The 18819-nt window shown below is 31.3% G+C and overlaps 3 pseudogenes; 1 reads left to right on the forward strand and 2 right to left on the reverse strand.

Moving 5' to 3' along the window:
• Positions 1 to 187: 187 nt before the first annotated feature.
• Positions 188 to 4919, reverse strand: LOC131172193 (secoisolariciresinol dehydrogenase-like; annotated as a pseudogene).
• A 198-nt stretch (positions 4920 to 5117) lies between these two features.
• Positions 5118 to 7616, reverse strand: LOC131169014 (secoisolariciresinol dehydrogenase-like; annotated as a pseudogene).
• A 301-nt stretch (positions 7617 to 7917) lies between these two features.
• LOC110644943 (probable 3-hydroxyisobutyryl-CoA hydrolase 2) lies at positions 7918 to 14574 on the forward strand (annotated as a pseudogene).
• Positions 14575 to 18819: the final 4245 nt, after the last annotated feature.

Genomic DNA, 18819 nt, shown 5'->3' on the forward strand with positions numbered 1-18819 from the left:
AAGATCACGGGATTCTTTTTGTCGTAAATCAAACTACAGTACTCTAGTTGAAAAAAAACTCAAACCACAAGGTTATTTGTCATAATTTCCTAAGAAACATTATGCTCATAATATAACACTTGAGCATATTACCAAAGCGAATAAATGCTTATAGTGTAGATTATTAGAAGACTTCAAACATTAACCTTTATGAATATTCTTGAACTGTTTCTGCTCAAACATTATATTACGGTCATCATTTTTATTAAACAAACAACAATTGCAGGAGACAGCATTGATTTCTAGCGAACCCTGCACATATTATTTGGTCTATGCAGACCTTGAAACAAGCCAAAAGCAGGATTAATGGTGGTAAAATGTCCATCTAATGCTAAATTATGACCACTCATGTACTTTGACTTATCAATGGCTAAATAAATGGCTGCTTCTGCTACACTTCCTGTGTGAGTTTAACCCTTTAAGATTTGAATATAAGCCACTACTCCTTCCATCCTCTTCTATCACAACTCGATTCCACGGACTAGATCGGCACTAGGACCTAGGCCAGTATAAAGCCTCTGAGACCCATAGTAAGTCTCATTATTCCCAAAGCCATAACCAGGACTAAAATCAAGGCCCAACATGTGAACAAAAATAAAATAAAATGTTGTAAATTTATTTTGGGCCAATTCAATCCGATTTTTATCAGGAAATTAAAATAGGGGGAGCCAAGCTCAACCCTGATACTCATCATGTACAAACTATTTAATATCATAAATTTCTTCATTACTTAATACAATATATACACAAACAAATGTCGCAACGAAGCTCTAGTTATTAAATAAATAAATAAATAGACACAGTAAACTATTGAACTAAGAAGCACAACCTGTGGAGGAAAATGCAGGTTAGACTCGAAGAAATAAACTTTCTCCTCCTGCAACTTGGGAAAAATATTTGAACAGAAATGAACGTTTGACTCAGAGAGTTTAGATATTGATTATAAGTGCAATTTCTATAACTATCTAAAACTAGTACAATCATACTATGAAATGCACATTCATCACATATAACAATAATTCATCCAATATTCGCACAAGAAGTTAATTTGGTGTTACTCACACTCCCAGTGTATTACATCAATACATATATGAGAGTTGATCCCCTACACAGCTCTCTTAATACAATACCTGCCAGCGATGTCAACTCAAGCTGGACTTTCACTTAATAATCCAAGTGCGGGGGTCAGCGAGATTAACTTAAAGTCGTACTCACCCCGACTTATCCATATAAGGATTGGGTTCTAGTGAGTCAAGCTCCAACCGTAACTACCGTCCTACCCATATCCATATCCGCACCAAACTAACACCAACACACAAAGAGAGCTCTAAATTATCCTTAGGGCTGTAATCACAAATAAATAATAATAATAATAATAATAATAATAATAATAATAATAATTAAATATACAACATCCAAAATTTTTCTAAAATATTAACTATTTATGTGCATAATTAATTATTTATAAAAATGCATAAGCATGTTAAATATATAATTAATATTGAAATTACAAAAATAATCAATATTCAACTCACAGACTAGATATATAATTAATATTGAAATTACAGCTGGTCAAGCTAGAAGAAGAAGAAAGGCTAATCGGCATCGATTACCTAGACAGGCACATTGACCTCTATCAAATTTACTAACAGAATTAATTAATTAATTTAATCAAAGAAACATGAATAATTTTCTAAGGTCTTGTCGAAATTTCGGCAGAGTCTCTCCTATAACTGGACTTAACCCCCATACAAGAAAACACAATATCAACAACACACAGGGCCTCAGGTTCACAATAATAATTATAATGCCTATCCGAAGCCTACAAGGATCCTAATCTAAGTCCAATCCTTCAAACTCCAGCTCAGGTCTCTAACTCCTCTGCAGTCCAAATATTTATTTTTAACACTTCAAAAATATGAAAATATTTCTAAAGGTCCTCCACATTGTTCATGTATTAATTAAAATCATTTTACTAAATATTTCTAAGCTAGGAATATTTTAAAGATTTAACCAGCTAACTTAATCAAAGAATAAACTATACAATTTGAGTTAGGGACTACCTTTATAAAATTCTGCTACCTAGAACGCATTCAAAATGTATGAAAATAGTGAAAAAGACTGTAAACACGACCCTTTTCTGGGATAGCCTGCTGGACACCCAGACCGAGCCAAAAACTCAGTTCCAAGTGTCAGTGAGCTATCGTTGATCTGATCGCACCTAAACGAATCCCATAAATTATTAATAATTATCATATAACTATATTTAATTTACAGGCATCGAAAAAGGTCAAAAATATCACTAAGCGATTTGGACCGTTTGATCATCGCCTTTTTCAAACGGTGTCCAATCGGAGCAGGGTTAGTCTCATCTTGAAAGCTCTGAGTTCAACGGTGATCTAAGATTTCTGATCCAACTGTCAGATTGGTAAGAATCTATTCAGAAAGTAGCAAAGGCTATGTTTTCTCTCTCTTGGTTTTGCATGAATTTGGTGGTTGCCGGTGGTGAGGCTGGTTGAAAAAGCTTCCCCAGGTGGAGGGGAATCAATTGGAACTGATGGTGTCACCGAGCACTAGTCGGAATGGCCAGATTTTGGTTGGAGAAATACTCTCTCTCCTCTCTCTCTTCTCCCTCTCTCTACCGCCTGTTGTCGTGAGCCACGGTTGTCTAGTGGTCAATCGGGTGTGGAGGAATCCGCCAGTGCCTCGCCGGTGCTACTGCTGGTTAGTCAGAAGGGAAAACGAGAGAGGGAAAGTGAGGGAGAGAGAAAAGGAGGGGGTTTTGTGCATTTTTTAGTTTTTTTTTTTAACTTTTAATTACACTTTCAATTTTTGAACTTTTTGGGTATATTCAAATAAGTCCAAAATTCTCTTCAATTGGGTCCCAAAATACAAATATGTGTATAATTAACTAATAAAGAAAATAAAATAATGATAACAACAACAACAACAACAACAACAACAACAACAATAATAATAATAATAATAATAATAATAATAATAATACTAATAATAATCAAATTAATAACAATTAATCAAATCTTAAAATCAAGGTTAACAATAATGCAATAATATATTTTGTTAATTGATTTAATATTAATATTTAAAACTAATCATTTCAATTGAAATTGGATTATTAAATAATTTTACAAAATATGTTTAGAAATAACATTAAAAATATATAAATAAAAGTTTTATAAAAATTATAAATTAGTTAAATAATATTAAAATAATATTTAGATGCTACATAAAAATATAAAATTTATATTTTAAAAATCCAGTTATTACATCTTCCATCTTGAAGAAGTTCATTGCCAATGGTGTTTCAATGAAGTAAGGTGACAAGCAATTCACTCGAATTCCAAACTGCCCAAGCTCCATTGCTGCATTCTTCGCTAGACCCATAATAGCATGCTTTGTGTTGGTGTATGCGTGAGATGCAACACCTCCAACACTAGAACATACGCTGCCCAATGTAATTATACTTCCTTGGTGAGCAAGAATCATCGATCGAGCTGCATGTTTAGTTCTTAGGAAAACCCCTATCAATTTGACCTTCACCACTCACTCAAAATCGGCCAATTCATTGTCGACGATGTTGGGTTTGCTTGGATCGCCGACGGCTGCATTGTTCACCATTATGTCGAGCTTTCTAGAGGTGGGGATTTTCGTGTCTACTACCTTTTCAACGTCAGATTCTATGGTTACATCATAGTGCACAAACACGGCTTTATCAGCTCCAAGGTCTTCAGAAACTGACCTACCCAAGTCATCTTGGATGTCAGCGATTATCACTTTGGCCCCATGTTTGCAAAAGCTGTAAAATAATTCTTAATAGATCATAACAATCACAAACATAATGTGAATCATAAACGTAAGATTCAACCATCACCCTAATAATGGATCTTGAATAAATAAATTCTCACAGATCTAGAAAGCGTACCTGATGCGAAGTTTAATTGAGCTATGCGAATAATTGAGAGAGACCCTTTAATTTAATAAACTGATTTCTCCCTCTTGACCCTTCTTAATTCACACATTAGAATTTAGCGATGGAAGACTTTCTTGAGATGATTCTATTATCTCTGACTTTATGAAAGAGAATGTGCGTGACCTTATGAGTAGAGAGAGGACCAGCTTATATATATCCAAGACTTAATCTGGTACGTCCATCAAGTATCCTTATACAATTAGAATTATGATTTACTTCAATTAAAGTAATCATTATACAATTTGGATTTGTATTAATTAAAGTAAATATCAATTAATATTGGGCCACATTAAAGGAATTTATTTTGGCCCATATAGTAATATTAATTATCAGACAAAATCTTACATTCTTCCACTTGGCACAATAATTAAGTGATATAAACTTTAATAACATAAACATTAGGCACTCATAAAATAAACAAATCCTTTCCATAATGTAATTTATAATTACCTTCCTATAATAAATTACTATGTATGGGTTATGACGGTTATACATTATTTAATTACATACTTTCTTCCATATACCACAATACTAGCAACTTACCATAGTAGGTACATAATAGATATATGTTTATCACATCATGGTATACAATAATATCTCAAAGGACTTTTCCTATTATCATTCACTCAAAATATTATATGTACACAATAATGAGAAATAGGAAATACATTAATGTATATCAAAAACACATCAATGAGCTCAGAGTGTCAAAGCCAATACATCATTAATTAATACAACCAAGACCCATTCTAAGCACATGTTCTTTAAATGTCTTTGGTTGTAAACCTTTAGTCAATGGATCTGCAATCATGAGATCAGTATTAATGTGCTTAATAGACACTCTTCGTTTCTGAACTTCCTCCTTAACGGCAAAATACTTTAATTCCATATGTTTGGCACCCTTCGATTATTTGTCATTCTTGGAGAAAAATACTGCTGTGGCATTATCACAATAAATTCTCAGTGGCTTGCTAATGGTGTCGACTACCCCAAGTCTTGAGATAAAGTTTCGCATCCATAACGCATGAATTGTGGCTTCAAAACATGCCACAAATTTTGCTTCCATAGTGGATGAAGCAATAATAGACTATTTGGCACTTTTCCATGATACTGCCCTTTCAACTAATAGGAACAAGTAGCCAAAAGTAGACTTTCTACTATCAACACATCCAGCAAAATCTGAATTTGAGTATCCAACCACTTTTAAATGATTAGATATCCTATAAGTGAGCATGTGATCCTTAGTTCCTTGCAGGTATCGTAAAACTTTCTTTGCAGCTTTCCAGTGATGGATTCCAGGATTGCTTAAATATCTACCAAGCATTCCAATGGCAAAGCTAATGTTGGGTCTTGTGCATGTTTTAGCATACATCAAACTGCCCACAACTAAAGCATAATGAATTGATTCTATTTCTTTACATTTCACTTCTTTGGACATTGATTAATACTGAATTTGTCCCCTTTTTGTATGAGAACAATTCCTGCTAAACATTTATGCATATTAAATCTCTATAGAATTCTATCAATATAGGCTTTCTGAGACAATCTCAACAGTCATTGTGATCTATTACGAAATATTTCTATTCCAATCACAAAGGATGCCTCTCCCATCTCTTTCATTTCAAAATTCATTGAGAGAAAATCTTTAGTCTCACGTAATATGCCCAAATCATTTGTGGCAAGCAAGATATCATCAACATACAGAATTAAGAAAATAAATTTACTCTCACTGATCTTTTGATATATACATCGATCAATGACGTTTTCCTTAAAATCAAAAGACTTTATGGTATCATTAAACTTAATATACCATTGGCGGGAAGCTTACTTAAGTCCATATATTGATTTCTTAAGTTTACAAACCATATGGCCTTTTCCTTCAACTGAGAAACCTTTAGGTTAGTCCATATAAACTTTCTCTTCAAGTTCTCCATTTAGAAAGGCTGTTTTCATATCCATTTGGTGCAACTCTAAGTCATAATGAGCCACCAATGCCATGATAATTCTTAACGAGTCTTTCTTTGAGATTGGTAAAAATGTTTCTTTATAGTTAACACTATCCTTCTCAGTATAACCCTTGGCAACAAGTCTTGCTTTATATCGTTCGATTTTGCCATTTGAGTCACGCTTGGTCTTAAAGACCCATTTACACCCAACTCATTTAGATCCTTTAGGCAATTCGACGAGATCCCATACTTTGTTTTGTTCCATAGATTTTAACTCATCTTTCATGGCATCTAACCACTTATCAGGCTCGTTACTTTCTATAGCTTGTGAAAAGAAAACTGGATCTTTATTAATTCCTATGTGAAAATCTGACTCTTGCAAGTAAACCACGTAATCATCACCAATTGCCAATCTCCTTTCTCTTTGAGATCTTCTTAATGGCATTTCTTGTGGTTTACCTTCTTAGCTGTTTGTGGGTTAGCTTCTTCAGGATGTGTTTCATCATTATGTTGTGTAGCATTGTTAGGTCCTTTAACAACTGCTGGAACAACATGTGGAGCCGGAGTGGATATTGGCTTGTATATCCACATCCTGTCTCTCAAAACTCCCTCTAACTTCACCATTCTCAAAAATCTTAAAATCAAGGTTAATAATAATGCAATAATATATTTTGTTTATTGATTTAATATTAATATTTAAAACTAATCATTTCAATTGAAATTGGATTATTAAATAATTTTACAAAATATGTTTAGAAATAACATTAAAAATATATAAATAAAAGTTTTATAAAAATTATAAATTAGTTAAATAATATTAAAATAATATTTAGATACTACATAAAAATATAAAATTTATATTTTAAAATTCCAGTTATTACATCTTCCATCTTGAAGAAGTTCATTGCCAATGGTGTTTCAATGAAGTAAGGTGACAAGCAATTCATTCGAATTCCAAACTGCCCAAGCTCCGCTGCTGCATTCTTCGCTAGACCCACAATAGCATGCTTTGTGCTGGTGTATGCGTGAGATGCAACACCTCCAACACTAGAACATACGCTGCCCAATGTAATTATACTTCCTTGGCGAGCAGGAATCATCGATCGAGCAGCATGTTTGGTTCCTAGGAAAACCCCTATCAAGTTAACCTTCACCACTAGCTCAAAATCGGCCAAGTCATTGTCGACGATGCTGGGTTTGCGTGGATCGCCGACGGCTGCATTGTTCACCATTATGTCGAGCTTTCCAAAGGTGGAGATTGCAGTGTCTACTGCCTTTTCAACGTCAGATTCTATGGTTACATCACAGTGCACAAACACGGCTTTATCAGCTCCAAGGTCTTCAGAAACTGACCTACCCAAGTCATCTTGGATGTCAGCGATTATCACTTTGGCGCCATGTTTGCAAAAGCTTCAGGCTATGCATTGGCCAATGCTTGTAGCCCCTTCTGTGATCAGCGCCACTTTACCATCCAATCTGCAACGTTTTTTAAATAATTAGTTAATAATAAATTAAAGAACTAATATTATACTTATTAAATTTATAATATGATATTTAAAACACAATTGTGAATAAAGCAATGGAGCATACCTTCTCCTTGAAGCAGCAGCTGGGACTGGGAGAAGTGAGTTGCTTGCCATTGCCATTCTTTGAGAATTGAGGCACTTAGAAAAAAAAAACTACTCTTTGAACAAGTATATGTATCAGAGATAAGACTCGTTGTTTTAGGATGAGAAGAAGCAGCAAACTATGCCTCTCTTTGTATAGAGGAACATGTACCACAAACAAATTTTAAGTAATTTTATATCATGTTGGATATATTTTATATATAATATTTAAATACCTAATTATTCATATTGAAGTTAATTAATCTCCCTGTCTATTTTCATTAATTAATTATATTAATTGGTTGGTTTATGATATTAATCAAACCATTAACGCATGTTATTCGATAGCCAACTTTCTTTGGCTTGCAGGTGAATTTTGTGCTTATGGACAATCTATTTTCTTATGTATACAAGTAAATCCAAAAAATCGAAAAAAAGAAAAAAAATGCAAGAAAAGGTGAATCAAGTTTAGTTTCCTGATATTTTTACCAAATATATATATATATATATATGATTCAATTAAAATAGAAAAATATAATTATTTTAAAAATTAAATTAATATTTATTATTTTAATTTAATTTCAATATAAATTATATTATATCGAAATCATATCAAAATCATTATATATTTTTATTTTTTTCTCTCTAACAAACGAAATAAATTTAGAGTAGTGCGTCCTAGCTAGTGTTCTAGAAGCTTGATAGAATTACTTAATTATATGTAGTAGTAATCAATTATAATGTGAATAGTTTGCATATGTAATTCTATATTTAATTATATAATAGATTGTTAGATTCCAGTGTCCTTTCCCATGGGAACCATTTTGTTTGGGCTTATAAGTATATGCATAGGAGTTGACAGTCTCTTCGTACTCCACCATTTTTAGTAGGTTGTCGCGGAAGGAACATAACTTCATAACCGTGGCTTCCAGCTGCAACTTCAAGAGGGAACTTAACAAGGTAACGATATTCTTTCTGCCATTTATTATTTATTTTTCTTTTTTTTTTAAATAAATAAATATGTGCATTTTCCTATATATATATATATACATTTAGGATTGTCACTGAGAATGCTGTGAGTAATTTTTATTATTATTATTTGAAAATTATCATCATCATTATTATTATTATTATTATTATTATTATACAGGTATTTGCAATGCCAGAAGTGTTTATAGGACTTTTTCCAGATGTGGGGGCTTGCCATTTTCTTTCTAGGCTCTCATGGCATTTTGGTAACATTCCCATTTTATTATTTGTTTTTAAATGTAAATATTTTACAACTAATAAAATGTAAATATTTGGATATGATTATTTATTGATGAAATAATTTTTAGAATTAATTATTTACATAAAAATTATTAGAAAATGATTAATAGTACTTTTTAATTTATCAATTTAAAATATTTTTTCGGATTTAAAGGTTGTATTAATTTTCATCTAAATTCTATTTTATCTGGTGCAGGGGAATATTTAGGACTTACAGGAGCTAGATTAAATGGTGCAGAAATGCTTGCATGTGGCTTGGCAACTAATTTTGTTTTCTCAAAAGTACATGATTTATTTGTTACTTCCTAATATATATATATATATATATAATGCTTATTGGTTATTATTAGACCCGCCATGAATTGGTTCAGAATCAAAATTAGACTGAAATCGGACTAGTTTATACTTTTTAGTGAACCGTAAATTAGTGGTTTTATATTGGTTTCAACCGGAATCAGCCATTGATCAGGTCTAGTTATTTTTATATTTTTTTCATATATATATTATTTATTAATTAGATTAATCATATAATAATTTTTACTTTTATAATAATAGGATTTACCTTTGCCGGAAAATGCACTCCAAACGCTGGCATCATCAGAGATGACAACAATTTATCAAGTTCTTGATAAATTTGCTCAAAAACCAAACTTAAATAAAGACAGTATTTATCAAAGGTGATCAAATTTACAAGTAATTATTAAGTAAATTGTAGTCCTGTTACTTAATAATACATAATTTATTATCATTTATTATTAATTATATTTTGATTAAATTTATTGGTTAATCATTGAGTTCATATATGGATTTTTGAGTGATTTTGTATTTCTAATTAGATTGGAGACTATTAACAAATGCTTCTCAAAAGATACGGTTGAGGAAATTTTATTAGCACTTGTAAGTATATAATTAATAATTTCGTTTTTAATCTTTGATTAATAATTAATATATATTACGTATGTGATCTAATTAATTGCTTCATTAATTTATTTTTCCTAAATTAAATAAAATTTCTTCATTTATTGCAGGAAAAAGAGACAAAAAACAAAGCAGTAATTTGGATCACTAAGGCAATAAATTCCATAAGGGCAGCTAGCCCAACAAGCCTCAAGATTACCCTTAGATCGGTAGGTATTATTGTTATTGTTATTGTTATTGTTATTATTATTATTATTATTATTATTATTGTTATTATTATTATTATTATTATTATTATTATTATTATTATTATTATTATTATTAAATGAATTTGACACTTGAAACTTATTGAATTTAATTCATTTACTAAGCTATATAAAAAAAAGGTAATTTCAGAAAACAAAAATTACTAAATCAATTTATTCGAATATAAATTTTACTAAGAAACTCAAACTAATATCGAGGTAATGCTTTATATTAATGTTATTATATTAATATTTTAATTGCTTCGCAATTGCAGTGATATTTATCTTTTAAATGAAGTAGAAGTGTTTATTTCATTTATTTCTTTAAAAAATTTAAAGATTATTTAAATTTTTTTTATTTTAAATGATAATAGATTTTATATTGTAGCTAATAGTGAAATTTCATGCTACTTTGTTATATGATAAATTCAAAATTGAAAATTTCAGATAAAAGAAGGAAGATTGCAAAATTTGAAATAATGTGTAACACTCGTATGTTCAGTAGTTCCGTACATTCTACTGTTCCGGTGATCAGTGTCTACCCAAACAGTTGGGATGTGTAAAACCATATTTAAATAACCTAGAAAAGCCATGAATAAAAATTAATAGTAATTATATGAAGGTTAACCGTAAATGAAGAAAACAAGGCATAATGGGTTAAATGAGCCGAAGCCAAAGCGATGGGTAATCGAACTGGGAAGTGACTGCGAGCTCAGTCACTGTCTTATTTTTTAGTGTGACCCTATGACACTCCAAGTTTAAGGATTATTGCGAAGTTAATGATATTGTGAAAACCATAGAAAAGAATAGAGAACCAACTCAAATAATTAAATCAAAGTTCAGGAAGTAACTTAGTGATATTGGAAAAACGGATCAGATCGGTAAGGGGCAAAATGGTCAATTCACTCCTAGACGTGACTTTTGGCCTAAATGTCTATTAAAATGTAGGAAATTAAAATTATGAAAGATTGATTAAAAGTGAAGAGGTGTGTGAAAGAAAAAGAAAAAGAAAAAGAAAAGGAAAATTTCAAATTTAAAAAGATTTATGACATCATCCATGATGCAAGCATGAACAATAAAGAATTTTAATTTAATTTAATTATTTTGAGATAAGTATAAAAGAAAAGAAATGAAATAAAAAAAAAAAGAAAAAAATTAGTCTTCTTCTCTACCCCTTTGCTGTCCTCTCTCTCTCTCTTCTCTCTCTCATGTTCTACCATTTTTGGATTTAGAAAGCTTGAATTTTCCTAGTTTCTTCTCATAAATTTCCTAAACCCCAACACAAAATCTCACCCTTAGACCTAGATATATCACTTGGGAGCAAAAAGGAAGAAAGAAATTGAAGATTGGAGAATAGGAAAATTTGCTTAAATAAGGTAAGCCAACTCTCTCACCATGTTCATAGTCTATGCATGAAATATATTTGAAATTGATGAAATTATGTAAAGAACCATGAAAATCATGCATGTTAGGGAACCTAGGAAATTTGGCCAACATGAGGGAATTAGGGTTTGATGGAATTGAATGAAATTGAACATGTAATTGAGCCTAGATGCATCATTTTCTTGGGTTGTATGTTTTGAATGACTTAAATTTTATGAATCGAAAAAGATGGAGAAGATGCCAAATTAGGGTTTATGGAAATTGGGGAAAATTGGGGATTTTGGTAAATTGATGACCAATTGACATTATTGATGCGTAAATTGGTCAATTGGTGTGCTTATAAGTGCATGTGAATGCATGGAATTGAAATGGGATTGAATGAGGTAATGCCTAAATCTGAACAGCTTGACCCTTGCTCACTCACATGGCTATAACTAAAATTCTGTTGCTTCAATTGGTGTAAGGCTAATTGGAGATGAAAATTAAGACCCAAAGCAATAATTTTAATGTAGAAATCTTGCCCTAAAACTAACCACAAGTTGGTGTAAAATTAGGTTGAATCCGGATTAGGTACCCTGCCACTGAACAAAATTTATCATATGAATAGTATTTGTTCAAATAGTCATAACTTGGTGTAGAAAGGTCCAAATGATCTGATTTTTATACCAATGAAAAGCTTAGACATAGTAGAATAACTTTTATGAGGAACACAAACTCAAATTCTGATCATAACCTAATCAAATCACCAACCAAAATTGGCTCACCAAATCTGCCAGAACCCTAATATGCCCAGAATTTCTGGGTTTTGACCAATCCGGCCAGCCTTAGTAAAAGTGGCATAACTTGAGCTACAAAACTCCAAATGGAGTGATTCAAAAAGAGAATTAAAGCTAAGACATTAAGGAACAATTTTGATGAAGAAAGTTTAGCCAAATTTCCACTGTAGATAGGTCCAATGGAACAGTAAACCCAAGTGACCAAAATTGAAATTTTGGAATTTCTCTTAGAGAGTTTTGAATTTCAATTGGCAATCAATGCCAACACAATTGTAACCCAAAATATGGTATGTGCGTACAATTAGAACTAGTATACCCCTTAAGTATGAAAAAGTCAACATTTTACCTAGTTAGCCAAATGAATAGTAATCACCATAATAAAAAATACAAAGAACCTGACTTATGAAACCTTATAAGTGAGATTAGTGTACAAAAATTCAATTGTTGGACTTATTGTTAGAAATAATTTGGATAAATCTTGAAACACCTTAATTTTATGTTTCAATGGGAAAGGAGCCTTCCGAAGAAGGAAATAGACGAGAGTGAATTAAGGAAAAGCTAATATACTAGGTTTGTGCGCAATAATTTTTTCACTTCTTGTTTGCTACTGAAAAATTTATTTAAATACATTTTGGAAATAATTTGTGCTTATTAATGCCTTGAGAAATGTTGTGTTGCCTACTTTATAAATGAAAATTGCTTAGTGTTTTGCATGAAATGTTTGAACAATATGATTTTGAATTTGGTTTTGGATTCACACTTGGCATGGCAATATCACTATGTTACTCCTCCATTTATGGGGTTGAGATTGACTATGTTCCTCTCTCTCTTGCTTGCCAGTTTGAGGTTGAGATTGGATGAGTACTCATATAGCTAGCTAGCCACCTCCCTCATTGATTTTGATTAGTGGGGTTGAGATTGCTTTGTCGTGGTGTACAACACGGCATTGATTGGAAATTTTGTGTCATGACCTAAGTTGTGTTATTGATTGGTAACACTATGATTTATAAATTATTTTGATAAAATGGTATTATAAATGTTGACATCAATTTTGTGAAATGTGATTGTGAAAGGTTTTAAATGTCTGTTTATCGATGAATGCTTTTATTTTCAACGACTTTAAAATTTTTATTATGCACCACAGAGTAAAATTACTCAGCGATGGCTTTTTTTATTATTGTTGCAGATAGGGAAAATGATAAAGCAGCAGAGTGAGCAGCTATAGTGGCAAAGAAGCACCTTTTGAGGACTTTTTATGGGTATAATATTTTATACCCTTGTAATTTCTTTTGATGTAAATATTTTTGTTCATATGTATCTATTGAACTAGTCAAGCAGTTGTCTTAAAGTTTGTATTAATAATATTTTTGGTTTTTCTTTCTGTCAATTGAGACTTTTATATGTAAATTGAGTTAAAATTAATGATGATGAGATTTATTGAAAATGTATTGCATTGTGTTGATTGAAATGAGTTGGATTGTTGAGATTAATTGGAGTTGTGGTTGAGAACTTTACTAGAAGTATTTTTAACGAGTTTTTAAAGAACTGTTTTCTAAAATTATAGCCGATACTCTGCCGAAATTTTTGTAAAATTGCGGAAATAATGAATTAATGAAAAATTTAACTCATAACCTAAACTCCAATTAATGGCTTTTTAATAATGATTTAACATCACTTTACATCTTAAAATAAATTGAATTTGTTTTAAAATTCCTTGTATTGTATTTAATGGATTATCGGTAGATGAAATTCAATAATTCATTAGTTATACTACGAGATTATATTATGCCTTACAGAGGAATAAGGTGTGACATAATGTCTCATTCGTGAATATAAAATTTGTTGCAACATTATTCGAGGAAGTATTAGCAATGATGTTTATGAGGTAAAAATTGGGCGTTGATTATTCGTATATATTTTTTAATTATTCTTAATTTTGAAGGATTTCTTCTAATTATTAAATAACTCTACAGGGTTCAAGAGCTATGCTATTTGACAAGCACAAGAAACCAAAGGTGTATGATAATTAATGGCATGATGTATTATAAGAAAAACAATGATTATAAAAATTATTTGTAAAATTATAATGTTTTAAATTTAAATTTTAATTACAATTAAATAAATCATAATTGTACAAAAAGTATAATTTTTTAATATTTTTAAATTTTTAAAAAGAAAAAAAAAATATCATGATTTGAATTAAACAAAATGATAGTATAAATAGCATATGTTTGTTTTGATTTTGTTTGTATTTTTATGTTAATTATTTTCATATATTTATTTCAAACAGTGGAACCTTCAAAAATGGAGTTAATAAGCAATGATATGGTGGATCGCTATTTTACTGACATAGACAATGATAACCGGAAATATCTACAAATTCCTGATATATTCTATTAATTATATAAAAAAAATGTCAAATAATTATATAAATTATTGTTCTTCGACTTCAATTACCTATTTGGTACGTTATTTTAGACTAATGAAAAATGACATATACTTGTATTTGTATTGGCATATGTTAAACTTTGATAAAAATTAATTAATTGTAAGCTTCCGCAATAACATATTTGGGCTTATCAACTTGCTAAATAAATTGTTGCTTCTGCTACGTCTTCCTCGTTAAGTTTCACCCCCTTTAAGATTTGAATACGCAGCACCACTTCGTTGGAATACGCCGTTGTTCGATTAGTCATTTTAATGGAGGTAGCCTCAAACTTAATAATCAAACTATACTAATAATTTTCAACACTTTTCGAATAAGAGAAGAATTCACAAAAACCTTCAATAAATCAAAACTAGATCTTGCAATGATATGGCGGATCTAGAAAATTTTTTCTGGATCAACATATAAAATCTTACAATGACATATTTTATTATAAAGATAGTACACTGAAAAATTATATTATTTTGATGTGCTTGTACTCTTAGTTTTGATAGCAATAACATTATTTTATGTTTTGATAGCTAAAACATACTCAATTTTAGCGAGTTACTATGCGTTGTGTTTTGTAATCCATATAGCTCTCTTGTATAAATTATATATATTTTTTTCTATTTTAATAGAGAAAAAATCATAGTTTTAGGGGAGACCATGCCAATTTTCAATTCTCATATTAAAGAAATTAATGTAATAAATGAAAATAATTATAAAAACATGGAAAAAAGTTAACAAAATGGACAATCAGTACAGAATTGAGAAAAACTTCACTAATTAATGAATAAATATTTTAGATGAAAATTAAAAAAGTCACTTATTAGTGAATACACTTTTTGGACAAAAATAAAAAAACGTCACTTATTGTTAAATGTAACGTTTCAAATTTTTAAATAATTATTTTATATATGAATTATGATATTTTAATACATTAAATATTATGGTATTTAATGTGAATTTTCCTAATTTTCAAAATTGGGTTTTTGATTTTTTGAGACAATTAATTTTGATAATTTTTAAAAATTAATTTAAAAGCCATGTGGCAAGTTTAAAAATATATTTAGACTTCATAAATTTTTCTGAATTTTCTATAATTTTTTCGAAATTTTTGGATCTCGTTTTGAGTCCCAGATTAGAGTAAAAATTAAATTTCAAGTATCTTGAGTCGGGTCGGCCAAATCGAACCAGACTGGATCGGACCAATGGAATCGGATCAACTTTCTTTTTCCCCTACCTCTTATTTACTGCATGTCACCTCTCACTCTCTTTTCTCTCATTTTTCTCTCTCTCCTCCCCTCCCCACTGCCAGCTGCCCCTCCCCCCGGCTCCCCCATACGCCGACACACCTCTGGCCGCCCTCCCTTGCCAATGTCGTCCCTCCAGCCAGCCAGAAAATCACCCCAAAGTCCCTCCCCTTCAAATTGCACCGTTTCATCTCCCTTGGCCGATTCCGGCCAATCCAGCCATCGATTGGCCTGGGTCCAGTCTTCATCGTGTTCTACTCCTTGAGAGCTTTTCATAGACATCAATTTTTATTGGACAGTTTGTGTAAATCAAGCCCAGAAAGTTTTAGCTCATTTGCTCATTTCGACTTTTGGGCTAGATTTCTCCCAAACTGTGAATCCCACTGAGATTCCGAGACCACCAATACACTCCACTCATCAAGAGCTTCGCAACGACACCAATTTAGAATTTTTCTGATGCCAAAATTCTGGTGGATTTCATGAACTTAGCAGTGATTTTTTGGGTTTTTAAAGAGACTTTTTAATTAAATAAAAATTATATTTTAACTCCTGATGTTGTGGGCTTCGCGTAAGTGTTCTCATTTCGATGATATTCCACCGATGACCGGGACTACATTTTCGAGCCGGACAGGGGGGTTGTTAGACCCACTTCGGAAGTGAGTTAATATTACAGTGTTTCTTACCATTTTCAGACACCCCGGACACGTTTCAGGTGTCAGAATTAAGATAGGTGAGCCCGAACTCCAAATTGCTCTTTTTGCCTAATGCTAGATTTAGAATAAAATTTATAAAATATTCATGGGTAGCCAAAAATTTGTAATTCCTTTTGCAATAGTATAATAGCATTGCTAAGGACTGCAGGAAATGTTTATAGAATTTTTGGAGTTAGTTTGGATGGTTTTTGCAAAAGGTTAGTTTTAAACTTTATAGCTGAATTGTATAGTTATTTGAATTTTAACTGGTTTGACGAGCCCAGAAGAGGCAGTATGATATTATTATGATGTGGGCCTGAGGCCGTTGGATTTGAAGGTGCTGTTTGAGTTGCTTTGCAGGTTGTGTAGGTTTTAGCTACAAGAAAAACTCTGTCAAATTTCTAGCGAAAATTTAGGATTTTTTGTCTCCTTAACTTTCTTGTTTTGTTTTAATATTGATAAAATCATGTATATAATTATTTAGATGATCCGGTCAACCCTCCTCCTCTACCCAGCCACCACAGTGATCTTCAATTATTCTGTGAGTAGATATTGATTTTATTTACAATTTCAATATTATTATATATTCAAGGTATGCTCATTCATTCACTTATATATATATATATATATAAAATACAATGTTAGGCACGCTCTTGTGTTGCATATTTTATTGATGAAATTATTGTTAATATCGCTTTAAGGTAATTTAGAGCTTTGTGTGTGTGTCGGTGTGCGTGTGGTGTGGATATGGATATGGGTAGGATGGATAGTCGCGGCTGAAACTTGACTCGCTAGGACCCGATCCTTACATGTAGATAAGTCGGAGTGAGTACGGCTTTGAGTTGATCTTGCTAACCCCTGCACTTAAATTATTAAGAGAAAGTCCGGCTCGAGTTGATATTGTTGGTAGGTATTGGAATTAAGAGAGCTGTATAGGAGATAAACTCCCATATGTATATAAGTTGATGTGACACATGAGTGTGTGCGTGCTCCAAATTATCTTTTGTGTAAATATTGCTTGAATTGTTTGATACTGTGTCACGATGCGGCATTTCATATTCAGGCAATGCATAGTTCTAGATAGTTATAAAAATTATATTTAAAATCAATATCTTACTCTATGAGCGAACGCTCACCTTTGTTCAACTAGTGAACTTTTTGAGAATAACCTGCTTTCTTTCTCGCAGGTTTACCAGAAAAGCTTAATTGTGTTTTTTTATTTTCTTTGTTTTAAATTCTAGAACTCCGCATGTGCCAGTAGTGTATTAATCTTATCTAGGATTGTAATAAGTTAATCTTGTGGTGTTATAAACTTTGTAGATATGCTTGGATGCATGAGATGATTATTTCTTTAGATGAGGAAGCTGAGCTCCCATTTGATTATCTAGCTGCTTTGAAGATTGTGAAGGTGAGCTGAGCTTCCCAGATTGTGATATTTTGTGTTTATAGGTCGGGTGAGTTAATACTCTTTATTAGATAGTCTAATTTATTGTCAAACTCTGTCCGTTTATTTTCTTAAAATTGGACTACATTGTGGGCTTTATGATTGGGCTAGAATTAATTAGGCTTACTACGAGTTTCGAATACCTTATGCTGACCTAAGTCCCAGTGTCGGTCATGCCTAGAAATTGGGTCGTGACATTAAACATTGATTATGGAGGAACATAAAAAAAATAAAGTCATAAATTGATGAACACACATCCTAAACAAATAAAAATTAAAAAAAAAAAATTAACCGGTGAATATACAATAAAAGACATTTTAGTACAACATCTCTAAACAAGACTATTAGAGATTTTTTTGAAAATCGAAAATAAGTTTAATAATTAGTTAATTTTTCATTAAGGATTTTTTTTTTTGTTGCAAAATAGTCATCTCACGATATTCATCCCAACAAACTATTTGAGACATGTATATAGTGACTTTTGTGTGATATTTTTTTTGTCCGTATTAAGTTTTAGAGAGATGTTGAGACTTTTTTGGCGTATTTCTAATTTTCATTTTTCTTGCAGTGTAATTAAGATAATAAAATATTATTTTATCAGTCTTTTGTGAGAACACATGAATGAACCAAGAGAAGTTTATAAACCTGGAGAAGACATGAATAAACTCCCATGATGATACGGGGCATAAAAAAAAATTTAGTTAAAAAAATATTATGACACTTCTGTATCAATTTTTACTTGTCTTGAGCTTCGTTTTGGCTTGGTGGTTTCCCTCTGCTTGAGACTTCGGCCACCTTCTTTGCTAGAAGGAATTTGATAATCCTATG

The sequence above is a fragment of the Hevea brasiliensis genome, chromosome 13 (genome assembly GCF_030052815.1).
Source record: "Hevea brasiliensis isolate MT/VB/25A 57/8 chromosome 13, ASM3005281v1, whole genome shotgun sequence".
NCBI classification, from domain to species: Eukaryota; Viridiplantae; Streptophyta; class Magnoliopsida; order Malpighiales; family Euphorbiaceae; genus Hevea; species Hevea brasiliensis.